Genomic DNA, 15,578 nt, shown 5'->3' with positions numbered 1-15,578 from the left:
TCCAATCTCACAGCCTTTGCCACCCTGTACAAAATGGTGCCTGATGTGCCACTGGTGGTATTCTGGATGCACTGGCTGTTGGGTCTGAGGACTACCCAGACCTCTTTTGGGTGGGACCTGTAGGATGTCACTGAGCCAGACATGAGTTCGCTGACAGCTTACTGCACACACAGTTCTGTCCCACAGCCTTTTGCTTCCCTATAGAAAATGACACCTGATGTGGCTCTGGTGGGGGGTCTGGGCTGTTAGATCCACCATGTCCCTGCACTGCCTGATTGTGTTCTGCTTCCCTGTCTCTATTCTTGGTTGAATTAAACAAAACAGCAGGACAGACAGTTCTTCACCTGGGTTCAAATCTTGAGGACCCAGTGAACTCCCCTTCCCAATGATTGCTGGTGGAGCTCCTGCCCCTGGTGGAGCTCAGACCACTTCCTGCTGACTGCCAATGGAGTATCTGGTCACTCCAACACCACACTGTTGCCTCCTTCTGTGTCTATCAGTCTCCAGGTGCCCCTCTGCCATCGGCCTGTTCTTTCCTATTTCCTGTAATGTATACTCTCTGCTTTGTCCTGGCTAGTGATTCTCTGTGTGTTTAAGTGTGTCCTTGCCCTACTCTGCCACCTTGATTCTCCCTCTTCCTCTCTATAAACTTTAAAACATCATTCTAATGCACTGAAGAGTCAAGTCTTGGAACAACTAGATGAGAAGCATAGCCACAGGATGCATATAACACTTTCTAAGCAAAACCATGCATCAAGCATACACAATTGTTGTTATCATTCTCCAGGAAGGGAAAACAGTGACTTGGCTACTGCGGAAGACAGAATGTAACTGCCATCCTTTACACGGAACCAGCAGCCATCATTCTTAGCGTATGTTCGGGATCTCCAAAGCCAAAGAACTAATGTGAGGACAGCTTCACAACCACAGAAATGAGATGTTAATTCCTTACTACATCCATCTTGGTGCAATAGATATGATTTTGAAATACAAGGTCAGTTGGAAGTTAATAAATATGTTATATAAAAAGCCACTTTCCATTCCTCCATCCCCTACTGAATATGTGAACCAGAAGTTAGAAGTGCCAGTCCCTATAAAGGCAAATGGCTTCCCTCACACTACTGTTTTTCACTGCATAGTTTTATTCCACTGCTCCTCAGTAGCCACTCTCCTTTCCTTGATTCTAAAATCAAGAACTTGAACGGTTCAACAGAGAAGCTTTCTTCTAGGCCAAACAAATGTGAATTTTTCTTTTCTATTCACTATGCTCTCTAAAATTTGAAGTTTCACAGATATTCTATAAGAACCAAAGACCTAACTTCAGAAAAGATGGAAACCACATTCTCAAAGCAACAGAGAGCGTACCTCCTTCACTCTATAAGTGACAAAGAGGGAGGTAACTGTGGCCCTTTCCCTAGATCTATTGAAGAAGCATCCTAATAAAAGCTCATCTCAGATGCAGGTGTTTACTACAGCTGCTAGGTTGCCTGCATCCTATAGCCGAGTGCCTGGGTAGGAGCCGCAATTCCTCTACCATCACCTGGGGAAGTGAATATGTTGGGTCCTCGTCACCCATGTGGGAGACCTGAATTGAGTTCCTGGTTTCCAGCTGCAACTTGGCTGAACTCCAGCCATTACAAAAACTGGGGGAGTAAAGCAGAAAGTTAAAGCTTTGTCTTTCTGTTTCTGTTTCTTAAAAAGAAAAAAAAAATGTCTCAGCTGCTAACCGCCTGGGAAGGGGCTGCTATCTACCACATCAGTCAGTTGAAAAGAACAGGATGTTATGAACACAGTGTGAACCTCAGAGCTATAGTCAAAACCTTATTTCCCAGGCAAGTGTTTACCCTATTTTCTCCCATCTTCAAGACAGGACTTTTGTATTCTATAATGTGTAAGTAAGCCCTATCTGAAAGGGGAGCAATGCAGAGCTGGTAAATCTTAAACTCCTTTTATTAAAGAACAGAAAACTCACTCTGCTTTATAATAACATGTCACCAAGTTAGCCTTCTAGCTTCTCCTGGACTCTGAGGATGTGTGTCTTATCCCTAATTCTGCCCTTTGCTGGGCAATGCTGTTGCAGGATAGAGATAAACTAGTTTCCTCAAGTTTCCTAAGACTAGAATGAAAATGCAGAAGGCTGTTAAACATTGTCTGGTCCTCCAAAACCCAAGGAAACTCATAAAAGGAGTCATTGATGAGAAAACCGTCGATGAAATGAGTTTATGCCCTAATCAGCTGTGCTTGATAAATCCTCATGTGTTATCTCAGTACAGCACTTCATAAATTTCAGTTTAAAACTGATAAGTCAAAAAAAAAAAAACCTGATAAGTCAAAATGTACTACCCGCCAGCTGTCCAATGCAGTTTAATCAACTATGGCTGCTGACCTGATAGTGTGCTGGCTGATCAAGCGAGTTTAGAATCCAACATATTTAGATATTATATAAGTTACTTGATCTTTATAAACCTGATTCCTTTCTTTTAAAAAGAACGGTGTTAAGAATTAATCAAGGGCCCGGCGGTGTGGCCTAGCGGCTAAAGTCCTTGCCTTGAACGCACTGGGATCCCATATGGACGCCGGTTCTAATCCCGGCAGCTCCACTTCCCAGCCAGCTCCCTGCTTGTGGCCTGGGAAAGCAGTCGAGGACAGCCCAAAGCCTTGGAACCCTGGACCCATGTGGGAGATCTGGAAGAAGTTCCTGGATTTTGGCTTCGGATCGGCATAGCATCGGCCGTTGTGCTCACTTGGGGAGTGAATCATCGGACGGAAGATCTTCCTCTCTGTCTCTCCTCTTCTCTGTATATCTGACTTTGTAATAATAATAAAATAAATAAATCTTTAAAAAAAAAAGAATCAAAAAAATTGATAAATAGGGTATATACAGGCTAGATCACTGGAGTGGTAATTGGTAAGTTTTATTATTATTATAAAATCAGCATATTAATGTGAATCCAGCTCTTTGTACATAAAGCAGACCCATTTCAAACTGGCTTAAATAGAAAAGGGAAATTATTGACTTGTGTTATTGAACACAGTGGCAGGGCGGGCATTGTGGCATATCAGGTTAAGCCATCACCCCCAACACCAGCATTCCGTTTTGGAGCTCTGATCAGAGTCTGGGTGGGTCCTTTTTCTGAGTCAACTTCCTGCTAATATGCCTGGGAAAGTATCACACAGTTGCACACGTGGAAATCCAAAACAAACAAACAAACAAAAGACCTTGGCTTCAGCCTGCCTGAATCCCAACTCTAGTGGCCCTGTGGGGAGTGAACTAGAAGATGGAAGATCCTGTCTGTGTCTCTTCCTTTTTGTATCACTCTGCCTTAAAAATACACAAAATAATTTTTTAAAAGAAATCTCCAGTGGCAAGCTTGGTTCAGGCACATAGGGATTTAGGGCTCAGTCAGGGAACTCAGTGAATATTCATCTGCAGCTCCCACACTCCAGTCCTGTCTCCTTCCTGTCTGCTTTGCTGTTTTGCCTTCATTCTTATCCAGACTCTTTCCAAAATAACCCTAGATTTAATTCATGTATGCTGCCAGGTGAGAAACCTTCCTTCTGTCAAAGCTCCCTCTTTGTATCTCATGTATTCAGTTATATGACAATCTCTAAACCAATCACTATGGCCAATAGAGAAAGAGAAACTCAAATCGGCCAAGATTGCACCTTGTGCTCATCGCGGAGCAGAGGGTAAATCCAACCCCACTGAAGCCATGATACCACAAGCAAGAAAAGGAAATTCCCCAAAAGAAAATGAGATTGCCCTATTACTCAGGAAAACGGTTGTGAAACTTTTCCTTTCTTAAAGAACACCGATGTTTTAAAGGCACTTTCCAGAAAGGAGAAAATATGCAAATTTCACCTTCAAATTTACAGTATAAGTCTGCAAAGGTGAAACAACCTTCCCGTACCCTTTTACAGGAAGCTAAGTGGGAATGTCACACCTACGATCTCTCAGAGCATGTCCATAGGTAGCCCAAAAGAACATTTTGAGAATGGTTCATCCTATTGCTCTTTCTGTGGAGCTAAAATTTACCTGTGGAGTGATTTTTCTTGATCATCTTGTATGGTTTCAATCTGTGCAGATTCATTCTGATTCACTTTAAGTCTTACATATGTTTCATCAGTATTTCATATTAAGAAGGCAACTGACTGTCAAACTCTTTCATTTTTATATGGTCTTAATTAAATCTCACTCAGAAATTATGTTCCTGCATCCTAATGTCCTTTTCTTTCATTGTATCATTTGATGAATACAAAGCAGAAGTGAAAAGGTCTCTAGGTTTTCAAACATACTTGCCAAAATCTTTCATACCTCTTTTCTTAAAACAAACTTGTGTAACACATTTCTTGTTATAAAAGCATTTATGCTTAGTAGTGCAAAAGTTAGAAGATGTGAATAAACAAGTAAACCAATGAAAGTGAGAAGGAAAGAAAAAACAAAATAAGAAAGAAGGGAAAAGAAAACTCACAGGGAGACCATAATATCAGGGATGGTGCTATTGCATGGCTATTAAAAGCTGGTGCTGATACCTATGCAGACCAGTTTCAGTCCCAGCTATCCCACTTCCAATCCACCACCCTAGGAAAGCAGCAAAAAATGGACCAAGTGCTTAGATGGGAGATCCAGAAAAAGCTCCTCACTCCTAACTTCAGACTAGCCCAGCTCCAGCAATTGGAGCCATTGCAGAGTGAACCAGGTAATGGGAGAATTTCTCTCTCTCTCTCTTTCTTTCTCTCTCTTTCATTCTGCCTTTCTAATCAATCAATCAATCTTTAAAAAAAAAAACACAAGATCAGTCCCAACAGAAGCCATTTTCAATGTCTTCATGCTCAGACTTTCAGAGACATTTCTTTACATTTATCATATAATTGTTATCAAATACAGTATTATATCCATTTATAACCTGCTTTTCCACTATTTCATGCATGCAAATTATAAAATATTATTTCTACTAGGTTGACACATAACATTTTCTTAAACTATGTGATGTACCAGTCTTCGTGGACAGTCATATTATATACAATGGTTGAGCATGTGTAGATTTTTCTGAGGAGAGAGTTTATAGGTTTCAACCCTCCAAGGATGTCCACAGCCTAAAATGTTAAAAGTCATTATTCAATGACCTCATTCTAGATGAAAGAAGGAAATACAACTAGGAGAAGGAACTACTGAGAGCGTGATTAGTTAAACAAATTCTCCTTGCTGGATATTTAGATCCAATCAAATTTGGAACTGTTGCAAACAATGCACAGTGACCTTAACTATCAATATAATGCTTTAAGCCATGTAGCTACTTCCTTGTAATAGCGGCAAATGTACATATTTTACGTATTTCTGGGAAATTTCAAAATGAGACTAACACAGAGTGAGGATGCCAACAAATCTTAAGAGGAAACTCTTGTTTTCCCTCAGAAACATCATTGTTCAGACACAGGGACTTGGCACCCCTGAAGGGCAGAGTGAGGATGCCAGTCTTCTGCAAGCACACACTGGGAGAAGAGGCAAGCTTTCCTGCCTTTGTGTGGGTCTGTTATGGACTTGAAGCCCTGCCCTCCCCCACTGCAGCAGAACCCCAAGGTCTCCGTTGACATTTTTCTCTATATTTCCCACACATGGACCATCCCCAGCAACGCCATCCCACACACTGCTCGCGGATCACACACGGAGCATCTGGGGATTCCCTTGGGGGAACCGAATGATTGTGGGAGTTAGGATGCTACAGCAGAACACCCACATGGGAAAAGCAGTGAGTCTCCTGTCAGCAAGCTGCAAGAGGCAGAAAACGGAGGTGGGGGTGAGGACACAAGAAGATGACAGGAAATAAAGGGTTCCACTGCGTTTCACTTCTATGTGGGGAAAGCTTTGAACGAGTGTTTTAAAATGCAGTCATTCAGCCAGGTGTTTGTCTAGCACTTCAGAGACCACGTGCCACACTGGAGGGCCTGTGTTCCATACCCATCTCCTGATGTCAGGTTCCTGCTAACAGCCAGCTGGGAGGCAGCAGGTATGGTTCAAACGGCGGAGCCCTGCGACCCGGACAGGAGACCTGGGTTGAACTCCTGACTCCTCCCTTCCACTGTGGGTCACACGATCCTTTCACATGTCTGGGAGGTGAGTCCATAGATAGGAAAGCTTCTCTGTCTCTCTTTTGACTCATTTGAGTGTGAACCAGTATATGGGTTCTCTCTACCTCACCAATAGATAACAACAAAAAAGAATTCAAAATGCAGCAATTATAAGTTGTGGAAACAAAGCTGTCCTATCATGTTCATCACATAGTTTATATAAATTTGCTGTATGGTTTTAAACAGAAGGAATAAAAGGCAGAAGCTCTCTGTGTAGTTCTCTGATTTTAGGTGTATTTTCACCCAGGAATCTTATCAAGGAGAGCACTGGAACAATTTTAGTGAACCAAAAATAAATACAATGGATTCTCTGTGATGCGTTTATAAAAGAATACCTGGCCTGGGAGAACTGGGGCAATCTAGACCACAATGGAGGAGAGCAAAGTCAGAGCATGTTAACGACCACCTTCTCAAGGAGATCACACACCTGCCAACACACAGTGACTGCGTGCGAGAAGCACTAACAAGGCCGGCTGCGGCCCTCACAGCCAAAGAACAAAGGCATCCGTTGGATGGTGTGAACTTGGACTGTAAAGCTCTGTGCCTTTTTCATGTGGACTCACAGATGGGGAGTTCACGTGCTGCTGAAGAGGACATGGCAGTGCCAATGAGCTCCGGTCAGGAATGACTTCCAAACCTGTGACATTCCCTCAGGCCTGGTGTTTCCTGGATGAGTTTTTCATCCAAAGTTTTTTTAGCCTGAAGTTGGTGTTCCACCTCCAGGTGAGATTCTCCTGCCAAATTTTTGCTTTTGTTTTTTTGCAAAAGCACCCCAGATAGTACACTTTCTGTATTTTTCCTTCATAACACTTCCAAGGGAAGCCCAGTATGTGTAATCATGCTTTCACAGATGGGAAAACTAAAACATAAAAAAGATGAAAAGGCTTATCTACGATGACCCAGCAAATCATCCACAGAACGCGTAACGTCAGACAGCTCAGATACAAACATGCTCCTTCTGTCGACCTGACATCAGCCATAGTTCTGTATAGAAAAGTCAGGGAGCTTGTTTACTGGCCCAAAAGAGCCGACAACATAAAAAAAAAAGAACGCCAAATTCAATCAGACCCTCATTAACTACATCCAAATCAGTCCTGACAGAGTCTTCATTAGCTCTAAAAACATGCCTGTTTCAGCTCAGATCCTCTGATTTGCTCATGTCACCACAAATTGGTAGTTCCGGATTCAGAAGTAACTCTCAGTAAAGTACTTACAGGCGAAAGTCATGCAGCAAAAGTTTTAGGAAAGACAAGTGCAGTGAAACAAAGCAATCCAGTAGAGCAGTGCAATGGGTGGTTTTGCTAATGAACTAGAAATGGACAAAAAGAAAAATGTACTCATTTAAATAGATTTTTAAAAAACTACAAAGCTGTTACTCTAATCTCATGCTAGAAAATTCTCATTTAACTACTACTGTTTTCCAATTATACTGGCATCTTTAAAAAAGTATCTTCATTTGAAAAGAATAGAGGAAGAAGAAAGAGAGAATAAGAGGGAGAAATCTCCCGCCCATTAGTTCACTCCTGAAAGGCCCAGAATAGCTGGAATTGACCAGCGCAAGGACATATGCTGGAAATTCAGCTCAGGTTTCCCCTTTGAGTAACAGGGACCTGAGTATTGGAACAATCAGATCGGCAGGGTGTGCGGTAACAGGAGGCTGAGATCAGAGATAGAACATGACTGAATCCCAGCAGTCCCATATGGAATGTGGTTGTTCTAAGCAGCATTTTAACAGTGGTGCCAAAACCCCACTACAGACACTACTCTTTTAAAGCTGAAAATGCAGTCAGTCGGGTTGAAAGTGTTCATCTTCCCATGAGAAAAACGGTATCTGCTACATTGGAAGGAAAAAAAAAATTCTTCCAACCCCAGACAAGCCATTTGCTTCCTTTCTTCAACTGTGAAACTGAAATCAAATTCTTTTTTTTTTTTTTTTCAAAAATGGTGCCAGCAAGACCAGTCATTCAGATAAGCAGAGTCAATGCCATTGAGTTAATGAGAGTTGAGAAGGGCCAAATAGCCTTCTTGCCAAGGTGCCAAAGGCCTCCACTATTAAAGTCACTCGGATGAATGGGGCATTGCATTTCCAAAATGCTCCTGTCACAAATACTAATGTACTCTTAGCACAGTGCCCAGACCATAACAGTCATTCAATGTTTATGGAACGAATAAAAGAATGATTGTTGCCTGCAAAGAATAATAAACTGTGATTATATTGGTTAGTTCTATGCCAAAAGCATGTAAGGATCTGGAACATATTAACTCATTTGCTCCCACTACATGTGGTGGTTGTGAATTAGGTTCTCAGATTGGCGATCTGCCAACAAGCCAAAGCCAGCTCTTAAAGAAATGGAGCCCTAGAAGAGACAGTATGGGGTTGGAGCAATGGGATATGAGAGCAAGAGACTGGAAAGATCTTGAGGCTTGGCAGTGAGAGAAGAAACCCAATAGGTTAGAAACCCAATAGGTTAGCACGTGTTCTTGGCAGCAAGCACAGTGTTGAGGCCCACAGCATTCTCCAAGGGGCCTGGAGGAAGGGTTTTTCCAGCTAGAGGCACTCTTCACTCTTGATTAGTGGTTAATCACCAAGTTCAGAAGTTCAAATCCCTGCTCTCTGGCTTCCTAGATGCCAATATTAGGTAGGGCTCAGTGTTTTACCTCTGTCTGCCATCGATGCTGTTGCCTTACCCTGAAAGAACATGGTAATGCTCTTTGGGCCACAGTGAGCTTAAATGTGACAATACAGATAGCTTCCGACTCATGACAGGGTTACATCCCAATAAACCTACCATAAGGTGGAAACATCATTAAATATAAACGCATCTGGTACACCCATCCTACCATCCACGCTAGCTTAGCCATTTGGCCTGTTGTGGAGTGAGGTCAGGCTCCCTCTCCATCACAGAGCTGACTGGCAGCCATGTTTGCTTGCTGATGGCTAGCATTGTAAAAGCTTCAAACTGCCTATGTTTAGCTCATGTAAACAGGGTTTCCACTGGCTATGCAACACCGTCACACTGTCATCAAGTCAAAAACTCATTAGCCAAACCTCTGTTTGTCAGGAAGTGCCTCTACACATCAAGCTTCAAGAAGAGTGCTCATCAGGCCTAAGAAGTGCCCAATTAACACCAGTTATCATTAGCCGTTCTATTTCCTCAACTTGCTTTCTGTAGAGTAAGATAGTACAGCTGAGCAACTTATTCCTTAGCTTTATGCCTTCCACAAACACTCAGTGGAGAAATTGGCCAATGGGTTCAGCAATCGTTGCCTCCAGTAGCTACACCTGTGTCTGTGGGAATGCGAAAGACATGTGCATTTCACACTTAGATGTCTGCTGTGAACAAATCTCTGGACCTCTCCCTACCTCTACTACTCAACAGGAAAATTAGATAATAATAGCTTGTGTCTACTTGTATCCCTGAGAAGAGAGACAGCAGTTAATTTCTAGATAGAATCTAGATCAGTGCCAAGCAGATAGCAAGTATGATTCCTGATGTTGTGCTTGCTGAGTTGTGTTCCTCATAGTTCTCACAGGGCTGAATTCCAATTTTATAAAATTGGAACTACATGGGTATTTACCAAAACCAGTTCTTTCACAGAACAAACTATAGACTTGTACAACAGGTTATGGTCTTGGTTTCTTTAACGTTATATTCCTCCTCAACTGGCCGCAATAGCAACTCCATGCTCAAATCATGGTTCTGTGGTAAAACTGTTGTTCAAGGCTGCAGTGGCAATTAGGGTCACCTATGAAGGTTATTCAAAGAGTTACGCCGGGGCTTGTTCAAGAGGGCTAGAAATGATCACTACATTAGTAGCCCTCACCTCCCCGTGCTGCTGCGGGCATCAGCCTAGAATTACAGCGTCAGTTCCCTCAGTGGTCCTCAGGAGAGAGACCAATATGCCATCTATTTCCAAGTCAGTAAAAGAGAACGGTGATTTTCAACTCTAGGAAAATGCATTGGCAGGAATGGGGCAATAAGCAGGGGAAAGAAGCTTTGTATTTTTATTTGAATTTTAAAGTCAGTTTCCTATGTAAGCAATGCTATTTTGCTGTATTCTTATTTAAGCATGTCTCATCTAATGCATCAAGGATAACACATGGAGTTTAGGCAATTTATCTCTTATGCTTACAAATTTTACAGATACACATCTTAGAAGTTGTGCAACTGTTGCCTATACTTGGGAGATGCATGTCTTTATAAAAGAAAAACACGTGCATTTCACATTTAAACTCAGTACAGTCTTCGTGACAGAGAAGTGGTCATTCTATGGAATAGCAGTGAATTGTGAGATGTCTTCTCACTGATATATCAATGACAATGGCAGGCATTGTGCTGTACTTAAGGAATCCCATGACTGCCTTGACCACAACCAGTTTAGTAAAATGAAACAAGGCTATTCTGTCCATGACGAGGAATACTGTCCTTTCCCAGTGAGTGGCACATTCAGAGCTATTTACATTGCAACAACCAACCAACAATAAGTCGATATAAATACTCCCTCAAACCCACTTTCATTTTGAAGACCAATAATTGTTCAAAATCATGAGGTTACATGAAAATCTGAATCAAGCAGAAATAATCAAAACTCTGGCATTTGGTCAATATTATGTGTGCTAAATCATTCATGAATGAAGCCTCTCAAAGCCCAGGAGTAAAGCGAAATCTCATTTGCAGCCCTAGAAATTGAGATCTATCTGTAATGTTAGCAACCAATAGCAAGTATTGAGTATCATCCTGTCGTATGTTTATTTTACCATGTGATAGAAAATACTGTATACTAGACTGCATTATTGAGGTAGATGTATTTTATCATTTAATCTTCAAAATCATCTTTTGAAGCAGATATCATTTTAACTTGCATTTTATAGATATATTTAGGATTGAAGAAGTTTAGTAACTTACCCCATCCTGAAAAAATCATGATCTCCAATGATTACTCTGTACCCTGTACAAAGAAAAAAAAAGTGGAAGTGAGAACATTCAGAGAGTAGACTGAGGAGGCAACTTAAGGTAGCTAAGCAGAAGAAGCTGGCAGCTGGGTTCTGGATGGTGCCAAACGGGTCTGGCTCCCAGGTAACCTATGCTTCGCCTCCACCGTAACTGATCACTAAACCTTGTACTCTGACTGAAGGCACACAGACATATGCGCTTCTCTTTTAAAACAAGGCTTAACTGGCAAGCAAAGCCTAGTATACATGTACCATGTACAACCTGATGCTGAAAGTAAATATACAATGCTGAATGGCTCAATATAGCAGATGAATACATGAATTATTTACGTAGTGTCATTTTCACAGTGAGAACATTTAACCTCCACTCTATTAACTTTTTCAAGACCATAGAACTAATATAAGTTGTCTCACACCATCCCCAATTCAACTAGAAAGACATCAAAAAGTTGGTGGAAAATGGAACTAAAAGATTAGTGCAAAATAATCTTGAGATTCATGCGGAGTTTCTTCATGAGATACATTTTCCATTAACTTTGTAAATATCTCTCACATATATGGATTTCAAAAGCTTTGCATCAAAAACAGGTAACTGCAGCCATTATACTGCACAACAATTTCTTGAAATTATTCACCCTAACTATAATCACATATCCTCTGACCAATATGTCCCTATCCCCTTCAGCCCCATCCAACCACAGCCTCTGGGATCTACTGTATTATTCTTTATTCCTTTTATACGATAATTTTTTCCAGATTCTACATACAAGTAAGATAGAGCACTATGTATATGCTTGTCCTATTTCACTTAACATAATGTCCTCCAGGTTCACCCATGTTTTTGCAAATGACAAGTTTTTCTTTTTATGTTTGAATGGTATTCTCTTGTGAATGCTTATAACAGGATGAGGGGGACCCAAGGAAAAAAAAGCAAGTGTATATGTGCAGAAGAACAAAGATTATATTTTCCTAAGCTATTAATATCCTGAGTTGTAATTTTATGCAAAGGAAACCTTTCTGAAAATGAAACTGTATCCAAATTGAAGTCTTCAAAGTCACGATCATCAAATAGAAGGGCATCTTCCAAACTCCTCCAGAACACAGCCACTGAGGCGTGCTAGTAGGACTAAGGAGTAGCCATGCTTATCTCCCTCAGCACCAAAAGCCTGCTCTGCCTATCACATTCACCAGGGAGAATGACAGCAAACTCTATGTGAACCAAAAATACCCAAGGAACCCTTATCATCTCAAAGTGACATTTTTATCCCCAAAACACTGCAGCAAACTAAAGCACTGACATTGATCAAGACAAAAGAAAACACTGAGTCTACGTAGTGCTGAGCACATCTGGAATCAAACCAAGCCAAGGGATACTCTGCATCCCAGCTAAACCAAAATCCCCTTGTCCAATAAAACCTACTCCATAAAGAAGAAGGGATGAATACAATGGATGGACAAATGTCAACATGGGGACACAGGTGACATGGAGAAGCTAGGCAGCCTGACATCTCCAAAAGAACACAAGACCTCCTCCAGAATCAGATCTCCCACTGCAGGGAATCTATGCAACGACAGGTATGTAGAATTGAAGATCATGATGATAAGGAAACTCAGTGAGAGGCAAACAATAAAAATAGAAGAAATAGAGATTTTAAAAATGAGGAAATCAATGAGTGGCATGAATGAAAATTTTGGACGTGAAGTTTTTAATCAATGAGATAGAAAAATACGATGGAGAAAAACTTAACAACATAATAGACCAAGTGAAAAAATAATTTCTGACATCAAGGACAACAATTTTGAAATAACCTAACCCAACCAAAAATAAATGAATATGTAAATAAAATGAAGAGAGCTTATGCAAAATATGAGATACCACTAAGTGACAAATTATCTGCATAATAGGTACTCTTGAAAGAGGCAAAAAAGGAAACAGCAGTGAGAACCTACTAAAGAAAATAACAGTTGAAAATCTCCCTGGTCATGAAAGAGATTTGGACATCCAAATACAGGAATCTCAAAGAAACTCAAGAAAACTCAAGCCTAAAAATGTCTTCTCCAAGGTGCATTGTGATCAAATTGACAAAAGCTGAAGAGAATCCTAAAGAGAGTGAAAGAAAAGTGTCAGGTTACACATAAAGGACAATTAGAGTAACATCAGACCTCTCAAAGGAAAAACCCTAGAGGCCAAAAGACACTGGGATGATCTATTCAGGGTCTTGAAAGAGAAAACAAAAGCAAAAAACAAAACAAAACACAAAAACTGAGAATGTTATATTCAGTGAAATTAGGAGATAACTTTCCAGATAAGCAACAGCTAAGAGAATTCACTACCTTTAAAGGAATACTGAAAGGTACACTACATTGGAAACAAACACAGAGCATGTCACCGCAAACTCACCAGCAGAGCACGTGAAATTTATTATCCCATCAACAAACAACAGATGTTAGGTCTTCACTACCAATGCTAACCTTTGTACATAGATAAAATTCACCACCTGAAAGACTTGGGTTAACTGAATGGATCAAAAGAAAACCATGACCCCAGTAAAAGCTGCCTACAAGCAACTCACTTCACAAAGCTACACAGAATGAAAGGGAGGGCTCCAAAAGGACATATTAGCTCCAAAATTAAGTAAATATATCAAATAAAATGTGTAAAAAGAGATAGAAGTTTTATATTTTGATAAAAGTTTCTACTCAGGAAGAAGACATACATATGTAGCCAGTGCAGGACTGCCCAGGTATATAAACAGCACACAGCATTAGATCTAGAGAGAGCCTCCAATGCAGTCAGAGTGAGTGACTTCAAAGCCCCACTTCCAGCAATAGACATAAAAATCAATAAATATTGGTTGCTATTGAGACATACTACTGAGAAAATAAAAATGTTGCTAGAACGTTTCACAACCAGTTCCACAATTACACATTCCCCTCATCAGCACGTGAACACATTTTCTTTGATAGACCAGGAGTTAGGCCACAAATCAAGTCTTAGCAAATTTTAAAAAACTAAAATCAAACGTGCATCTTTTCATTCCTTTATTTCAGAAAGGAATAAAAGTAAAAAAAAAAAAGGCAGGAAAAACGTTAGAACACACATAGATACTCTAAAATTAAATGATATTCTATTAAATGATGAATGTAGTATTAAAGAAATTAAAAAGGAAATCAAAAACTTTCTTCAGATAAGTGAAAATAAGGACGTAACATATGAACCCACAGGACATTGCAAGAGCAGTGTTAAGAGAGAAGCTTATAGCAATAAGTACTTACATTAAAAAAGAAAAAAGTCTCAGGTTCAAGATCTGATGATACACTTGAACACTTAGGGAAGAAAAAAATCCCAAATAAACAGAAAATGAGAAATAAGAAGAATCGGAACAGAAATAAATAAAATTGAAACTAAAATAAGTGCAAAACATCAACAAAACAAATATGCTTTTTGAGAAGGTAGACAAAGTAGACAAACCTACAGCCAGACTAAGAAAAAGAGAAAAAAATCCAAATAAGTAACAATAGGTACCAAAGAAGACATTATGACTGATATCACTATTTACAAAGGATCATAAGAAGCTATTATGAACAACTATGTGAATATGTGGAAAGTTTCAAAGAAATGAATTGGATTCTTGGATTCATGTAACCTACCAAATTAAATCCAGCACATATGAACAAATTAAACAGACTCATAACAGTGAGGTTGGAGCAATAATGAAAAGCATTCTATAAAGGAGAAGTCTGGGACCTTCACTATAGGATTCTACAAAACATTCAGAGAAGTAACTCCAATACTCTTCAATTTATTCCAAAATGTGGAACACAATGAAACTCTGCAAAAACTCTTTTTATGAGCCTAGCATTACTTTGATAATGAAACCAAGCAAAATTACAGCAGAAAAACTGCACACATATACCCTTAATGGGCATAGATGCAAAGATTCTCAGCACAATACTAGCAAACAGAATCCAAAACCACAGCAAAAATGTGCATCAGGATCTAGTTATGCTTACCCCAGAAATGCAACAATGAACTCACAGAAAGAAAAATCCAGGAAAAAAAATCCCAAACAGCCACCAAAAATAAAGAAATCAATAATCTATACAACTGAAAGATCTTTACAATAAAAAGTGTCAAACACTGATGAAAGAAATCATATAGGATATACAAACACACAAAATGGGAAAATATTTCTTGATCATGGATCAGAAGAATAAGCATCATTAAATGCCCATGTCACCTAAAGAAATCTACATATTCAATCCCTGTCAAAATACCAATTACACTCTGCATGGAATCAGAAAAAGCAATCCGAAAAAGTGTATGGAATTACAAAAAAACTAAGAATAGCTGAGGTCATCCTGAACAACAAAAACAAAACTGGAGACACCATAATACCTGCTTCAGAAAATGCCACAAAGCAACAGTAATGAAAACAGCAGGGGACTGGCATAAAAAGTGATACATAGATTAATGGGACAGAATAGAGGGCCC

The 15,578-nt window shown here is 40.0% G+C and overlaps 1 long non-coding RNA gene across 2 annotated transcripts in view; it reads right to left on the bottom strand.

Annotated features, from left to right (window-relative positions):
• LOC121156914 overlaps positions 1–11,083 on the bottom strand; it is a 142,244-nt gene extending 131,161 nt beyond the window's left edge. For both annotated transcript variants that reach the window (XR_005883940.1, XR_005883941.1), the window contains exon 1: positions 11,037–11,083. This is a non-coding gene — a long non-coding RNA (uncharacterized LOC121156914). The remainder of the gene's footprint in view (positions 1–11,036) is intronic.
• Between the last annotated feature and the right edge of the window lie 4,495 nt (positions 11,084–15,578).

Source organism: Ochotona curzoniae, unplaced genomic scaffold, assembly GCF_017591425.1.
Source record: "Ochotona curzoniae isolate NIBS_2020 unplaced genomic scaffold, NIBS_Ocur_1.0 contig_1014, whole genome shotgun sequence".
In the NCBI taxonomy this organism is placed as follows: Eukaryota; Metazoa; Chordata; class Mammalia; order Lagomorpha; family Ochotonidae; genus Ochotona; species Ochotona curzoniae.
The sequence above is the reverse complement of the archived record's forward strand: the minus strand, read 5'-3'. Positions and strand labels throughout refer to the sequence as shown.